The sequence below is a fragment of the Argiope bruennichi genome, chromosome 8 (assembly GCF_947563725.1).
Source record: "Argiope bruennichi chromosome 8, qqArgBrue1.1, whole genome shotgun sequence".
NCBI classification, from domain to species: Eukaryota; Metazoa; Arthropoda; class Arachnida; order Araneae; family Araneidae; genus Argiope; species Argiope bruennichi.
The window spans coordinates 1,195,627-1,214,233 of NC_079158.1; the positions used below are offsets into that span (position 1 = coordinate 1,195,627).

The window sequence follows — 18,607 nt, forward strand, 5'->3', positions numbered from 1 at the left end:
ACCAAATTCAATATATAAACATAAAATATCTTTGCAATGCACAATACTGTTTCACGTAGGCAAACATAAATTTCAGCCATATTTATGGGAAAATATTTAAATTTCAAATAATCTTTAAGAAAACAAAGTAGACATGTGGACAACGCATTTTTTTTGCCATTTCTTTCATACAGGATACAGACGCGTTTCTCCGGCCATTGACAGCAGTGATTTTTGATATATTTTAAACTAGATAAACATGCAGATACATATTAAAGCAAATTTCATTTTCACAAATTTTGCTTTCAGATCAAAATTTTAATAAAAAAATTATAAAACAATATTTCAAAGGCTAATGTTAAGACCCTTATAGAAAAAAAAAATATTTCCTAAATCAGAATTATACGCACATAGCCATTACACTAAATATACTGAGTTTGTGGTAACTTATTTCATAGTCACAAAGTGAAGTTCTATTAATCATTTATTATCACCAATTTTTAATAAATTTAATAAGAATAGAATCTTGATTTAAAAAAATAATTGAAAATGGATGCAATGTACAGATATTTGATTAATATAGCTACAAAAATCGTGATAAAATTTCTCAAAGTGTTGAAATTAAATTTCAAATAATGATCTTTGACACTATATTTAAATTTCTATTCAGGAAAAATGAATGAAATTGCTTTCGCGATCTTTGACATTCAGTAATAAATGAAAATAAAGAAAGACTACTTTGTAAAATCTGTCAAAAAATTGAAAACTGTCTACAAACAATTATGTTGATGAGAAGGAATAACACCTAATCGGTTGACAAAAAATTAAATTTTTAGAATTTTAATAATGCAATCGATGATGAAAAAGAATGTTAACAAATCATCCAATATCATGAAAGTGTATTCTCCGTTGACAATGGAGAAATGTCAAATGCAAATTAAGGCGTTATATATTTTTTATTTCAATTCTGTGACAGTGGTTGAGATCACTGGCTATATTGCTGGGAGAGTAACAAAAGTTCGACTTGTTAACTTCTAATAACAGTATGGTTACAAATGAAATTTTGAAGTCAATTTTATACGCGTTGAAAGAAAAATTGATGGAAATTGGTTTTAGATATTCAGCAAAAAATCAAACACACTATCAAATTTTAATTTATCCATAAAAATGTTTCATATGTCTATAATATTTAAAAAAATACTTGTGTCTAAAAGAGTAGAATACAAATATCCACTTTGAAGGAAATATAATGTACCAGAAGCTATTAAAATGGACATATGCATAACAATTTCCAGAACAGTTAAGAAATATTGATTCATATGCCAAACACAGGCTTTGAACGATTTACATTCCATGCACTTCAACCTTTTCCAAGTTCCAAGAATTCCAAGTTCAAGAACAATTACGCATTGATTGAAAGAATTCTCCAAAAATATATAAATATTCAACACCTTAAAATAGAAGAACAAAGTATTTCAGAGATGTATTGATATCCTCAAGTAATGTTAACTACATATACATTTACATTTCCACCATGCATATCATTGATAATATATTGGCACAAAATACTCATTTTGGGTTTGCTCTAATATCAGACCAAAGACACAAGCTGCATCTGTTGGATCGCCATCCAATATTTCCTTTTAAAGGCACCGAGTTCTAATATTCGCTTGATGAAGATTCTGAATGCCATCCGTTTTACCGCTATCATTTCGGCCAACTCCTGTTAATATCTGAAAATATTAAATATTTGAATTAATATATATCTGAAAATATCTAGAATATCTTTAAATTCTGGAGTAGAAGTGACTTAATTTTGCACTTTAAATCAATTATCCAGTTGTTCCATAAAAGAATTTGCTTACAATTTTGTTATACATAGAAATGAAAATAAAAATTTTAAAATGTAGATTAATTAACACTTCGGCTTACTTACCATTTCGCTTTTTGAAATTTACATTTATATTAAAGTTTCACTTAAATCATTAGCTAAATAAAAAATATTTCGTTCCTGAATTTTCCGAAAAAGTTTATTCTCCAAGGATTAGAAGTGGCGCTAATAATGGATGCTGAAACAACCGTCCAATAACTGCCGTCACTGGTTATTCTTCTGAATACAGTAGGTTATTTTGCAAAGTCGTCAAAATGTTCTCAAAAGCCACTTAGGCTCCAAAGCAGACGCTTTCGTGCATAAGACAAAACATAGTCCAAAGTTTTGCTTGAAAAGTATTTCTTTCGTAGGTTTGTAGATGAAATTTTCTGGTTTATTTAAATACTTGAAAATAACCTAACTGATACAAGTATGTACCGATTACTTACTACGATTAACTAAGATAATATTTTAAATATCAACTGCAATATGTTTGATTCGTTCTAAAAAATGAGTTAATTGGAGGATGAAATAAGACTTGAAACAAAATTACACTGGAACATATTTTACTTATTTATCACATCCGTAGGTTTGAAGAGATTTCTGGCCATGCAACATATCTCTTGAAAATCTCAAATAAAATGATCAAATGTCAAATCTGATATTTCTATTATAATTCAGGAATTTAGCATGTCATCTTGAGAATATTTTCCATGAAATAAGCACAATTAATGTGTATTGAGGGCGTGAGTATGGAATCGAAAAAGTCGTAACATACCAAGTGCGGATGCGTTTTTTCCCAGAAAAATTGCATCGGTAAATTGTCTAACCTATTAAAATAACTAACAAAATGAAAAAGTACATTGTTAGTTATTTGACAGTCGATTCAAATGATTGGATACAATCTTCATTTTAATACGACAGTTATCTTAATTTGCAAAACTTACCGAAATCACTTCAGTACCGTTCTTTCCTGTGCATCCAGACATCCTTTGTATATAGAGTTTGTAGCTGGAACTGAAAAGGCCTTTCATTCCACAGATGGAGTTTCGTTATTCAAATAGATGACATCAGATGTATTCTTTGCACAGTGCGCTGCTGTAGAATCAAATGCAGATTAGTTGATCTTTGTTTGCTTTATATGACGTTCTATTTCACCCAAGTATTTAAGTACAAGTAAACTGGAGCAAACGGATGTTATCTCACAAGTTCTTGCTGTCATTGCACAAAAAAAAATCCTCCAAATTAACATTGATTCCATAGTTTAATAAGAAGAAATCTTCATGGTTATTTTCTTCTATCACGGATTACACATGTTAAATCCACATGATTTTGCCCTCGTTTCTTTGAAACCACTTGTCTGGTATATGGAGAGATCATAAACCTTTCACTTTCAATCCACTGTGCAGACTGAATTTAAGTCTTGATAATTTGCGAGTATTAAAGGCGATGCATTTTGAACTTGGTTTAATATTCCTAGCTTTTGAAACTATCAATTATATCTGTTGGATCTCTGACCATAATTTAATTTGAAAAGGGTCCAAATTCCAAAATCCACTTGTAGGTTCCAGATATTTCCTGTTGAGCCATGGTCATTTCGGTCAAAACATGTCAATCTGAAAAAATTAAATAATTTAAATCAACAGATATGAAACCATCCATCAAGAATACCATGAAATGCAGGAGTATATGCAATTACAATTTTGCACTTTTAATCTGCACCGGTAATTCAAACTCTCGAAAAGAATTTGCCAGCGAGTTTATTTATGGAAAAAAATTAACTGTTTTTTAACTAAGAAAATTTTAGTTAAAGGAAAAATGACTTGAAAATTTTTAAAATCTTTTCGTATTTGAAATACATTAGTAAAACATTTCACCCACCCATTTCATTTCTTCTTTTAAAAAAGACGATTCTAATTATTTTTTTTCTAGCGATACGCCTATTCATTTAGAGAAAATAAATGGAGCATCCAGTTTATTAATTATTCTTCAAGCAGAATTATTGATTATACTTTATATCATAAGGTTTATATGAAAACGAATTTTAGTTAGAATGCTCTTCTAATAAAAAGCCATATTATGCATCGAGATAAAATATGAAATTTCATTTAAAAACAAATCAATTTTAATTTTGTAAGGCTGCAATTTTAATTTTATAAAATTTCTTAAATAGATGCTTAAACAAGAATTTAATGATCTTAAACATCTACTGTTACAACAAATGAAGAATCTGAAAGAAAATTAATATATTTTTCTTAATAGCAATACGTTTGGTCATACTAGAAAGAAAGTTTCACTTTGGCCCATACAGAAACAATACAAAATTACCTACAAATATTTTTACCTTTTCATAGGTGCTGGAACCGGTTATTTGAAAGGGTTCCTGGCCAAGAAATATTTTTCTAGCGATGATGACATGCAGATGACCATTCCAAGCAGACTCCCCTTTCAGGCGAGTAATTACTTGGAAACACAACTATCGAAATTTGGCTCATGGATTACATGCATTTAATATTCAAATTCTTGTAGTTCTTATACTAGGAGGAATCAATTTTGATAAATGCTTTCAAATAATTATATTTCGCATTTTTTTTCCCACCAGAAACTTGCTTTCTTGATGAACAAATTAAAATAACTTCCAAATGCCATATCGTTTTGTCAGTTTCATTAATAAAATTCGAGTACTTACTGTGCCTTTGGATACATAGACGTATCTTAAGCGAATACTTCCTCGCATCCAGCAAAATTGATATAGATGACATGTGTATGGAACTGAGAAAATACGGTGTTTGGCATCATATCTTTATCACGCAAATTAGTATCTATTAAGCGTCAAAAGTTATCCAGCCTATGAATAAATGATGCAATAAAATGAATACATTTTTATAGTTCCTTTTACCATTGCATAAAATCAAACGATTTTATTTAATCTTCATTTCGATATAACAATTATCATAAATAGCATAACTTACCGATATTACTTTGTGTGAAACAAATTTTTTTTTGGCCATCTGGGCAGCTACTATCCGTGCTTTTTGCCAAAAGCTGTAAAGGCAGTCCCTCCCTCTTCTTATGGTGAATGACGTTGTGCAATTGTTCCCATTAAACGGCTAATCTGCTTCTTTAATGATTTCTGTGACTTTCCATTTCACTCAAATGATTAAAAAATGTAATGAATCTAACAGAAACTATGTGGTTTAGTGAAACAGTTTAAATTCAAGATCTAATGTTCCAATCATTTTTACACATTGAAGATGCCAACTTAACATTCATTCAATCGGCACATTTGTAGAAAAAGGCACAAGAAAACAATCACCATGGTTCTTGTCTCTGTCATTAGCCTTTACCATGTAAAACCCATATAATTCTGGCACTCACGTCGTTTAGAAGCCACATGCATGGAATATCCAGAGACTATTAATGTTTCTTCCTCATTCTATCTAAGCGTCCATCAAGCGTGTATATTTTAATTCATCTTAGAAAGTTTCAAATAGTTAAAAATAGTTCAGCGGCAACTCATTGCTAGCGATTACCGTTTTTATATAGATATTATTCTAGTACAAGATACTTTTGTAGGATAATCTGCGCTGAAGCTCAAGGTTCAAAACATAACTGTAATTCAATTCAGAAAGTAAAGATTACCGTTTTTAAATTTTTGAAGGTGAATTGCAGAAAAGTGATCAAATTGTGCTTTTTTTGTTTACAACAAGCAACGTTGCTTTCAAACTACGTCTTTGTCTTAAAACATTTCATATTTTTAAAAATTTTATGAAAATGATTTTTTTTACATGTTTAAGTTCAAAGAGGTTCAATACCAAATTTGTATAAATAAAATTAGAATAGCTACATTTAAAAATGTTTATTTTTTATCTCTAAAGCTCGATTACCCAAGTTTTCCTATCGATGCTCCAGCCAATTACTTATTTTCATTGAAAGTTAGTGAAATTCTCCCCGCATTCGATATATGAGGTTATTCAAACTTCCTTTCTGTTGCGATATGGAGCGAACTAAATTGTTTCTAAATTCTGGGAGGAGAGAAGTTCAAATAAGCCGAGCTACTCTATTCAGAAGAAATGACATGCCTTCAACATCAGAAATAGCTTATCAGTTTACGGTTGATCGACAATGCAAGCCTCAATCAAAACTTTTTTTCATGGGATGTGAAATTGTTATATCAATTAGAAGAATAATGAATATATAGAATATTAAATAGCCGAGGCCCACAAGATTACTTTCATATTAGATAGGGATTTTAATTCCAAGACGGAGAAAGAAGGGTGGTTAAAAGAGCGAAATGTTTCATGATTGAACATTATGGAAAAGGAGCAATTATTGTTCTATATTGCAAGAACTGCGCGTTTAAATTTAAAATACAATTAAAATAAACTTACTTGAAAGTATAGAAATTTTGAAATTAACCTAAGCTTCATTCCAGTTAAAAGTCCTCTTAAGCCCTTCCAAATGAGAATAAGTATTATTCGAAGAAATTTTCTAGAAAATCTGTAACGTCCATGAAATAAATATTTTCATTTTAATAGTATTTGAAATTTTATGGGGAAAAGAGCGAATTTTTTTAGGACTCCTATCAAATTTAACGAAATATGAATTTAATTTATTTCTGCTCCTCAGAATGTAAGCATTAAAATGCTATGTGTCGATACTACTCAACCATTAAAAATTTACTACATTTATTGGCTACAATCTTTATGAATTGCATTTGTTGTCTTGAGCTGAGAGTTCTCATTATGAGAGATTTTCGGAAATAATGTCACGAAGCAAATTTCATTAGTTCACTCGATTTATCTGTTAATTGATTGTTCAATCTTTCTTCTGACGGGAGAATATTCCAAGGCAGAGTGGGAACTCGGCATTATTAATCAGTCATATACCCATAAAAAAATCCATAACTGCTGGATTGGTGGAATTCAAATTCAAAATGTTTTTGTTTTAATTATTAACAAAGGCCTTCAGAAATGAACTGGATTTAACATTTAAGAATTGACTAAGCATTCTGTTAAGCTTCATTTCGCATTACTTTTCTACTTCGAATTGTCTTGCGTTCTATCGAAATATTGTTCGTAATGTCAAACTAAGCTACGCTGAAATAGATGAAGTAGCTTATTCTTATGAAATACACAATATCGGCACCATTTTTCCATTTAACATTTTCTATTTTCACAATTCTGACACACACATTTCATACACTGCGCCAAAACTTCAAAATCACAATTTACACACGCAATACCCATGCCGCTTCCAATACCACCCTCGACATTACAATCCACACTCACACACATTACCCACGAGTCTTCCAACACCACCCTCGACATTACAATCCACACTCACACACATTACCCACGCCGCTTCCAACACCACCCTCGACATTACAATCCACACTCACACACATTACCCACGCCGCTTCCAACACCACCCTCGACATTACAATCCACACTCACACACATTACCCACGCCGCTTCCAACACCACCCTCGACATTACAATCCACACTCACACACATTACCCACGCCGCTTCCAACACCACCCTCGACATTACAATCCACACTCACACACATTACCCACGCCGGTTCCAACTCCACCCTCGACATTACAATCCACACTCACACACATTACCCACGCCGCTTCCAACTCCACCCTCGACATTACAATCCACACTCACACACATTACCCACGCCGCTTCCAACTCCACCCTCGACATTACAATCCACAGTCACACGCATTACCCACGCCGCTTCCAACTCCACCCTCGACATTACAATCCACAGTCACACGCATTACCCACGCCGCTTCCAACACCACCCTCGACATTACAATCCACAGTCACACGCATTACCCACGCCGCTTCCAACTCCACCCTCGACATTACAATCCACAGTCACACACATTACCCACGCCGCTTCCAACTCCACCCTCGACATTACAATCCACAGTCACACACATTACCCACGCCGCTTCCAACTCCACCCTCGACATTACAATCCACAGTCACACACATTACCCACGCAGCTTCCAACACCACCCTCGAAATTACACAACCCGCTTCTAGCACCACCCTCGAAATAGATTGCAATCCCACACACATCTATGCCGTCACCCCCCCCCCCCGTGTTCCGAAACCAGAATTCGCAAGCTACTCCACCGCTCCATGATTCTCTCAAAGCAACACCTACTGCTAACACCAGCCTCAGGCCACAATTCCCATACTCTCACACACGCCATTACTCATGCCGATAACTCCATAAATTTCCGCTTCTCAATTTTACATACATCATCCGAATAAGGACGAGTGAATCATTTCTGTTTTACAACACAATAGATGGCGAAATGACTTGCCACGCTTTCATATTTCCCATTGACCCTTTCCACATTCGATTATGTTGTATTCATTGCTTTCTCCATTCACTGCATAATTCGCCATTGCAAAGATTAGGCTTCAGACACAATATACTCCAATAAAGTGCATTAATTCTCTTCCTCACAATATATCTGTGCGTAACATGAGACGTGAAAAATGTGCAGCACTAGGCAATTTTCTCATTCGCATTATGCATTTCAAAATGAGAACAAAACGAACGACAATACTCCTCATTGCGTCAAGGAGATCAAATATTTTGCATTGAAATGAACACGAAAACAGAATTTAAAAAATACCGAACCCAGGGTTTCTTTATGATGGTTTTGATGAGCTACATATTTACTAAAGCAGGGAAATCTATACTTATATAAAGCTCAATGTGTGTGTGCGTGTTGGCGCTCTACAGGCCAGACCGTTTGACCTACAACTACCAAATTTGGTACATGTATACCTTGGTGTATGCACCTGAAGTCCCGTTTTTGAATTTTTAATTAGAATTTTAATTATTAATTAAAAACTTGCTTTCCCGCCAAAAAAAATTCACATTTTCCCCACCTCCAAATGAGTAAGGCTTAAGTTTTCCCATGCTAATGAGGCTAGGCTAAAGATTTTTCGACCGATTATTTCAAACGATTCATTTTATTTTCTTAATGTTTGATGCATTTAAAATTAAGCACTGTTAATTAATTTGCTCATGATGAATCTGAGAACATTTTGTTGACAAATTCTTGAGATATTACATAAATTAAGAAAGGTATTTTTTTAGTGTCCATTAAATTTTAAACCCTCAGTGACTGTTTTTAGTAATCATATTATAAAAAAAATGCTTCGTTTCAGTAAAAAATATTGTTATATTAATTGCCAATTAATCCTTTCCAGTTTAATTTAAGGCATAAATTCTAGAGGAGCTAACAGAAAATTAGAGAGATATATATTACATTATGACTGAAGGCCTTTATAATATTACGAGTGAATTATATGACTATCAAAATTTGAAGTTTTAAAATATTTTGATGAAGAAGCTATTAAAGTAGGAATTGGATAAAATATTTAATTATTAAATTTTAACGAACATTAAGATTGGCGAACCGGCTGACCGCCAAAGGTGGCTAGTAGTAAATAAAACAGGATTCGTCATATGCAAATGAGTATTAACTTTCGAAATTCCATAAAAATATTTCCTATACTCTATACGGCTTTCCCAGACAATTTATGAATTTTAATATTGGATTTCTCTCAATACCAGCTTGTCCAAATCTGATCTCCATCAATTCCCGATTATGTCTCTGAACTCAGAAAAATTCGGCTCATTGCAATCAAATTACATTATGAATAAATCAAATTTTAATTAAAATGCTGTTTGCTTTGGATAATACACGAATGGTTCGACACTTAAATTTAAAAGCACGTATTTGGATGCACGAATCTGACGTAAAGCATGGAGCACTATTAACATTTTCCTTGGAATTGCTTTAAAATTACACTTTAAAACATACAAACAGAAATTTCAGATATTAGTGGCACTTAAATGACAAGACAAAGTATTTTTTAAAATTTCAGCTAATAACATTGAATTTTAACGTTTATTTAACAAAGTAATTTTCAGGCGGAAAACGATAAAAATACACCCTCTGAAATGTTAAAACATCTCATTTCAAGTAATAGCATGTCCGAGAATTCATGATTTGATTGAATAAAGACAATTCCAACGAAATGAAAGCGGACAATATTAACCAAATAGCTCTTAGTATATAAATATTCAAAAATATCAAATATGTTGATGCAATTTAGATTTTTTCCATTAATATAAACTTACATGAATGATATCAAAATAAAAAGGGGAGACCTACACTACTAATAAAAAGGAATTTCATTTTAATGTGAAACAGTAGTGTGCCATTGAAGAAAATTTAAAGAGAAAGAATTAGTTCGAACAGAGAGAGAATGTTGAAGGTAACGATCGGCAATATCAGGCACTACGGATTCGAAATTAACGAAAAGCACTTCATTCATCCTCAATAACACCTACTACAAAGTAATGCTATTTGACATCCTATGAAATGTTAGGGAAATCAGAATTTCAATAGAACAGAATTGGAAAATGGCCTTATCACTCAGAAATTTATCATTTCAAAAAAAAAAAATCGGTTAAAGTATTTTTTCCAATTTGCTTTTATATTTTTACCATTCAGAAGAAAAGTTTCATTTACAACACGCATATTTTTACCTTGAATTTTCGAAATGTTCTTAAGCATTTAACACTAAATCATTTCTCTAAACATAGGAAATTTGAAATTTTTCAGTTCTATAGTGCAGGAAATTGTTTTAATGCTTGGAGTTTTAAAATATGTACCAACATTTTATTCCTTTTCTTACAAAACAATTAATCTTGGATTCAATTAAATTCTGCTTTGGACCTAACATCAAGTATCAACTATGAAATTAAATTTTAAGCGCAACAACATCAAAATTCCCCTTTCGATTAAATATTAATTTACTTTGACAACAAATTTATCCAGATGAAAAATTTAATTTTTACTGCTCAATCCGCGATTTACCATATCACAATGCATAAGCAAAAGTTGGAATAACAGCATATAATCAGCAAACCTAGATCACGTTTGAATATTAGGTAGAAACTACAGGAATTATTAATTAGAAATATACCGAAATGAAACTAAACCGGGATTTAAATGAAAGCATTTTATGAAGAATCCATATTTAGAGAGCGTTTGATATCCGAATAAGAAAAAAATAGCGAAAATTACTGGCATAAAAATGAACAACATTTTCTGTGATTTTGGAAAATTCCCTTTAATGATTTTAATAATTATTGTATCAGAAAATATTTAATTTTCGTTTTTAACTTCTGGGAATTTTAATTATTGCCAGGTTACTCTTGCTTTGCGGTTCATTCATTTTTGAAAGAATTCGATTGCTCCGTATTCAAACTGCCTTTCGTGTTCTTTTAAAATTATCTTGATTGGAATTAAATTTGCTCGATTTGTAAATTCTTGGAAGGCAACAAAATCTGAATCTAGTATTTTGAAAGAATAGGGAAGAAACATTGATACTTTCTGAATATTCGATGCATGTAATCTCTAAGCGGGTAAGATGCCACAATTATATAGACATACCTGGTTAGTCTAATGCGATAGAATGGGAAATCCAAGAGAAAATATCTTCCTCTTCCATCTAAAAATGGCTTGGTTCAGTGTGGTGCGATTCAGATGGGGATCTTTTCCGAAACCAGCTTGGATCCAGTATTGTATTTTCAAAAAGAAATCGAAAGGACGACACTTGGCAGCGACGATAACTTCGATATATGAAATCCATCACATCAGGAGAGTTGGGTATAAAGATGAAGGTGTCGCTTCTACTTCACACTTAATCTTTGCGGAATGATGAGCTATAAGAGAAAATGCAATTTATAATATTTACGCAAATTATAAACAAACTGCAGAAAATTTTTTCTATTTTTTTTCGAATTGGAACATATTTTATATTGATTCATATCGAAAATTCTTTTTCGCTTTACGGTCATTTCGCATTACGAATAAAATTTTGGAATGAACTAAACTTGAGAAAGTGCAATTTCACTGTCTCTTATCTAGGCCACCGAACCACTATTTATAATAGTAAACATTCCTCCTCGAGTTGCTTTATTTAGCTTTACAATAACATAGGAAATGTGACAGAATGAATGAATAATTTTTCATTGCACAAGGGCTAGAGCTGACCAAGCTGCACCAAATGAGAATGCAACGTGCATGTTAAAGACGCAATAGAATATTAAAATATATGAACATCCCACTGCATGGCAGAAAACGTGATCTTGCCCTAACATAACGATGTTACAGTCCTGTGCGTTTAATAACATTTTACGTAAGATGAAGGAAATATAACTTTCATTGGCATTACTACATATATTTTCGCATATGTACATTTAAAGAGTTTCTTCTTAGCACCTTTGAAAGCGTTACTAGTTTTACAGGGTTTTTCTGTGGCACCACAGTGAGCTGTTTTATGCCACAAATGTTACTTGTTGTAAATAATATTTCAAAGTAAGCTGTGGTAATAATATAATTTTATTGCACAAGATTCATCGGTCACGCCTACGGCTCTGAATGCGTTTACAAAATGTTATAGTAATAGAATTGAAGAAATAGAAATCTCAATTTCAAGTGTTTTTTTAAAGAAAACTACGACACGAAACTAGAGCTTTGCGACGGTTTTGCATGATGTGCTATCAAAAAAATAAAACTATAGAATGCAAATGCAAAAAATTAAGGGTTTATATTTTAAACATAAACAAAACTTTGATATGTTTTATATAGCATTACTTTTTTTTCACAGCTTTGTATTTACGATGGTAAACGGTAAAAATTTATAAAGATTCATATTCTTTCAAATCTTGTATTTCAGAAAACCTCTTCGAGCCAGTCTTAGCATCGCAGCCAAGTCGAGGATCTGTCACCTCTAATCCCATGTCATACAACGTATTAATTTAGTGCTATTAGAAGCATGGACTGTTAAAATTTACATCCTACATTATGCTGCTCATTAGAAATTTTCCAGTAAGCTTTCCATAAATTGTGAGGATTGATGACGCTCATTATGCATTGAATGTAAAGCTCTTCGTGCAGACATTTGGACCTGAAATGATTAAATTTGGCTAATAGTAACTTACCGAGGCGTGGCATTTACAAAAAGATTCATTCTCCCCCCCCCCATATTTTAGATTTTTAACTAAAATTTAAATTTATTCCCATATTTATTTCTACTAATAAAAAAATGTTTCTTCAGCCATTCTGGAACAAATAACAAACCTATTTTTATACGAAATCAAAATTTTTTTTTCAATGATACTCTATTTTTTCAGCGTGTTTCATTTTTTCAAGTTTTTTTTAGTTTTAAGAAATAGTAACAACGCTTCTTTTCTGTATACTAATTCAGCTTACTAATGATTTTCATCTTTATTAGTAGTATAAATACAGATAATTGTCATCTAAATTATTTTGAATTAAGGAATACATTGCTTTGCTCATTTTATATCAGTTTGATACTAAGCTGCCACAAACAAATTCATTTGAATGCTGGTGGATATCAAATCCTTGATACAAGAACCTAACATTATTTCTCATTTTATCTTGCGAAAGACATGCACAAGTTTTTAATTTGCTCAAAAACAGATGTATTCGAAATGCGGAAAAGACTTGAAATGCGGAAAAGACTTGAAATGCGGAAAAGACTTGAAATGCGGAAAAGACTTGAAATGCGGAAAAGACTTGAAATGCGGAAAAGACTTGAAATGCGGAAAAGACTTGAAATGCGGAAAAGACTTGAAATGCGGAAAAGACTTGAAATGCGGAAAAGACTTGAAATGCGGAAAAGACTTGAAATGCGGAAAAGACTTGAAATGCGGAAAAGACTTGAAATGCGGAAAAGACTTGAAATGCGGAAAAGACTTGAAATGCGGAAAAGACTTGAAATGCGGAAAAGACTTGAAATGCGGAAAAGACTTGAAATGCGGAAAAGACTTGAAATGCGGAAAAGACTTGAAATGCGGAAAAGACTTGAAATGCGGAAAAGACTTGAAATGCGGAAAAGACTTGAAATGCGGAAAAGACTTGAAATGCGGAAAAGACTTGAAATGCGGAAAAGACTTGAAATGCGGAAAAGACTTGAAATGCGGAAAAGACTTGAAATGCGGAAAAGACTTGAAATGCGGAAAAGACTTGAAATGCGGAAAAGACTTGAAATGCGGAAAAGACTTGAAATGCGGAAAAGACTTGAAATGCGGAAAAGACTTGAAATGCGGAAAAGACTTGAAATGCGGAAAAGACTTGAAATGCGGAAAAGACTTGAAATGCGGAAAAGACTTGAAATGCGGAAAAGACTTGAAATGCGGAAAAGACTTGAAATGCGGAAAAGACTTGAAATGCGGAAAAGACTTGAAATGCGGAAAAGACTTGAAATGCGGAAAAGACTTGAAATGCGGAAAAGACTTGAAATGCGGAAAAGACTTGAAATGCGGAAAAGACTTGAAATGCGGAAAAGACTTGAAATGCGGAAAAGACTTGAAATGCGGAAAAGACTTGAAATGCGGAAAAGACTTGAAATGCGGAAAAGACTTGAATTCAGGGGAATTTTACAGTCCACTTTTTTTTACACTTATATTGAACGAGAGGCAATAATGTGCCAAAGCAAAGTAATTTCGAATAGAAGTGAAACTACAACTATCTGCAACATTATAGATTTTTTTAACTTTGAAAAGAATACGAATTATTCACTAAAAAGTTAAATAAACAAGTAAAACTACTTGGACAATGGTGAAATGATGAACTGGATTATTCTCATTTTTTGTATCTAAATCATATTCAAAGTCATGAAAATAAATTATTTCTTTAATAGAAATTAGTTATTTGAAAGTATTCGTGAACTTCAATAACAGTTATACACAAAACTAGCTTGAATGATTTTTTTATTTACTTTCCATTCAGATTTCTTCCGTTTTATGAAAACTAAGAACTCTGTCAAGTTTGGTGCTTTTTCAAATCTGATATTTTTTTATAAAAAGAAAGTTCTAAAATTTTCTATTATATGAATTTTTTGTACACTTATTTATAAGATGAATCTCGAACATTCTTCGTTTTTGATAGAATTTTGAATTAAATATTCCCAAGAAAAACTGAAACGCTTGACTTTATCCTAGTAGAATAGTATTGTCGAATTTTTAGTTGAATTTCCCGAATCCAGAAACTAATTCAACAAAAATTTAAACTATGTAATATTATTACACTTCATAGTAATTAAATTCCATAAAGTTAATGAACAACTTTCACATTTTAAATTGATTCATTTCAATTTAGTAAATGACAGCAGTCATGGTATACTCATTAATTATATAAATTGTGATACACATTCAAAATAATGCAATAAACCTGTTCAGAAAAAAGAAATTTATTGAGAATGGATATTTCAGTCGAAAAAGTGTTCGAATCTTCAGTAAATAAAATACTCGTATTTCTTTATTATATTCATGTGAACTCGGGAAAAAAAACACAGCTTACCCATTATCATCTAGTCCAGCATCTATAGTGAACAGGTTTTAAAAATGGTACCTGCTAGTACTGAAGACTTCGGGATATTTAAAACATTCAGTAGTACCATAGACATTAATAAATTGCATTATCTTTCGAGTTCGAATATATACAGACATTTTCTATAATTTACAAAATCAGTCTTCAACCTTATACAAGGAACAACAAAATGAGAAGTAGCAAATCTTCAGAATATTTATCGGTTTTTGAGAGTCTTGAAATGTCTCATCAATCCTTCTCTTCTTCCAAAGATAAATGCAAGGTGGCTACTCAACAAGCCGATATTAAAAAAGGGCTACAAAAATAATTATCCAAATTTGAACCCTAAAGAGGCAAACGCAGTAAATATAAATATTTTTAAATAGGCAAGAATAATTTCGATATATTTGAAAAGAAATCTTTCGGATTTTGTAGAAAATGAGGGCAAAGTGAAACAAAGGTAGCCTGTAAAATGGTTAGCAATCACAGGTGATCATTCCATGTGCTATAAGCGGATTTTCACTTAAGGAACATCAAAAAGTGAGGACTCAGTAGCATAGGCGGCAATGAAGGTACACCATGATACTGTTTGGCTCCGAATCCTAACTAATATTTTCTGACATGTTCCGGAAAAACTTTATTAAATACTTCAAAGAGCTGGTTATGTAGTCTTCGTCCTAGCTGGATTTTGTTACTCGTCTTCTTTCTTCCGTTTCCCGAATGGATCATACAAAAGTGATGTAATTAATACTAAGCCACACAATATTTCCAACAAAAAAGTAGGAAGCCGAAGACCGCCAATATTTGATCGAAAATATAAGAAATGTAAGAATACAGAACTGACGATACATTATTTTAACTTTTCTGTTCCGTAATTTAATTATATGAAGTACTATTTTAATGCAACACGAGACTTATTTTAGGACTGATTTTATAAATTTGGTCTTATAATGAGGATGACGTTCCTGCCTGGAAGTTTCTCTGGAAGTTATTGATTGCGTGATTTTAATAAAAAAAATAATTACAACATTTTATTATGAGTAATCGTGTAAATATAAATGTTTAAATATTTTATTTCAAATCTGCTATTCATGTGCTGATTGCAGAATGTCTATTTGTGTACAGGAATTTCGAATAGTTCAACTATCCCAAATGGATTCTTATAAATATTGAAGGGTATATAATATAATAATTAATATTAATAAATATATAATAATTATATAATAATTAATAATAATATAATAATTATAATTAATATAATAATATAATAATTACGCACACTCCCGCCTCAGTGATTATTATAAACAAAAAAGAAAAAAAAATGTGTTAAAAATATATTCTATCTCGCGGAAAAAGTGTTTTATTCTGAGAATTTACATTTATTGCATTTATTTGAAAATTTCGATACACCAGAAAAATAATGACTCTTAAGTAAATACTAGACTCGATGGAAATGAATCTAAGCTCTAGTTTGAAGGCATGAACTTTTTTGTTGGGACCTCAAAATCGTGAGTATTGTTCAGCAGACAGGATCCAAGCATCCTTTTAGCAGAAACTGAATCCAACACAAGCTGAAGATGCTTAACCCAGGTGGATTGGATTCATCAGGATCATAAATTGAATTGCACTTGTCATTCTACGATGGCGAAGATGAAATTTTATCCTCTAAAATTATAATGCCATATTATCCATATAAGATTCCAGTTTCCTACGGGAAGTTTACTTAAATTTGATATGACTCATTTCTTCTATTTACAAAACATCGAACAGATTATCGATTTTAAAAGGGCTATCTTAAAAGTACCGAAAAATAAAATATTTTTAAAAATACTATGTCTGAAAATTTATGATAATATTTCATTGTTTTAGATATCAGTTTCATCCCTCTCAGTATCCATTTTTACTTGTCAGAGTAAATTTTGAGCATCAGTCATTTTGAATCTTGTTAGAGTTGTTGGAGATACATCTTTTACAGCATCTTCTATGACGTTCAAACATAAGAATTACTTTAAAATGTTGAATTTTCATCTGGCAACTTTCTATATCATGAAAGGGGGGGGGGTATTTTTTTCGCGAAACTTAGACTTTATAATCAAACACTATAATAAAAAAAATCTTTGATCAAATAGTTCTGCTTTCAGAGAATATTTGAAGCAATTTTTGCAAGTAATTCAGATTCATCTAATTCTGAGGCAAATATTTTTTTAAACTCAATTACAGGAAAATTATTATCATTTTATCATATAAAATCTGTAACCTTTACTTCCATTTGCTGATATTTCACGCCAGAATCTTTTTAGAATAACCTGACATTCTAGTATGCAAATGCTATTTCGTCACTTTATCGTTTCCCACTTTTCAACCTTTTCCTTGGAATTGTTTATAAGCGACTATCGTATATTTATTTGATTTGTCACAAAAAGTTTACAATTCAATGTAAGTAAATAAATTTCAAAATCTTTTCATAGTACACGTAGATAATACGTATAAAAAAAGTTTTGAAATCGATAATGTTATCAAAATTAAACTTTAATGAGTATATTTGAGAATCGAATTATCCAAGTAAAAAACAGAATGTTGTGCTACTTGTTTAAGGTTTTTGTATTGCATGTTTTGATAAATTATTATTTCCAAAATGCAAATTTGTGATTCGATTATAATAAAATGAGTTTCTATTGAATTTTCAACTAAAAACATTTAATTTCATGGTTGCGGACGATTTTTAATTTATAAATGTTCTTTTGATTAATTATTCTTGCAATGACTGCTTAAACTATACGGGATCATTAAGATTAACAATGTATGAATTTCAGACGTAAACTATCTTGTTTCTAAGAATCTCAACTTTTTGAATGAGTTAATCTGTTTATAATTTTAGAATGAGTAACGCCTGCATATTTATTTCTTTTAACCTACAATAATACGATATTGTAAATACTATCTATATCATCTGCTTTGCATTTCAATTTCTTATATAGGCTTACTATTTTATTGAAAGTGTTAATAAATGTATATAAACAATACTCAAAATATGTTTGCGACTATGTTAATATATCCAAATATTCATTTCGACTAATAAGATTGAATTGCTTTCATTGGAGAGTTCATTCCTTAATATTTGGAAATGGAATTCTGCTTTTGAATGTATGAATTTAATTCAAAAATGTTGAAAAATTGTAATCTATATGCTTTTAAGGATATTCCAGGGGTTTTTAATTCTGAGATTTAGATGTAACTTTTTTTCTGTTGGAATGTCATTTGAAATGCAAGAGTCGCCTTTATTGAAGGGTCCCAAAAGGCATTC

At 31.5% G+C, this 18,607-nt stretch overlaps 1 long non-coding RNA gene across 1 annotated transcript; it reads right to left on the reverse strand.

The window, feature by feature from the left end:
* Window positions 1-247: 247 nt before the first annotated feature.
* Window positions 248-15,825, reverse strand: LOC129981233 (uncharacterized). The gene is made up of 4 exons (XR_008785296.1): window positions 15,295-15,825; window positions 11,359-11,630; window positions 2,797-3,465; window positions 248-1,712 (listed from the first exon to the last, which is right to left on the reverse strand). It is a non-coding gene; the product is annotated as an uncharacterized LOC129981233 (long non-coding RNA).
* Between the last annotated feature and the right edge of the window lie 2,782 nt (window positions 15,826-18,607).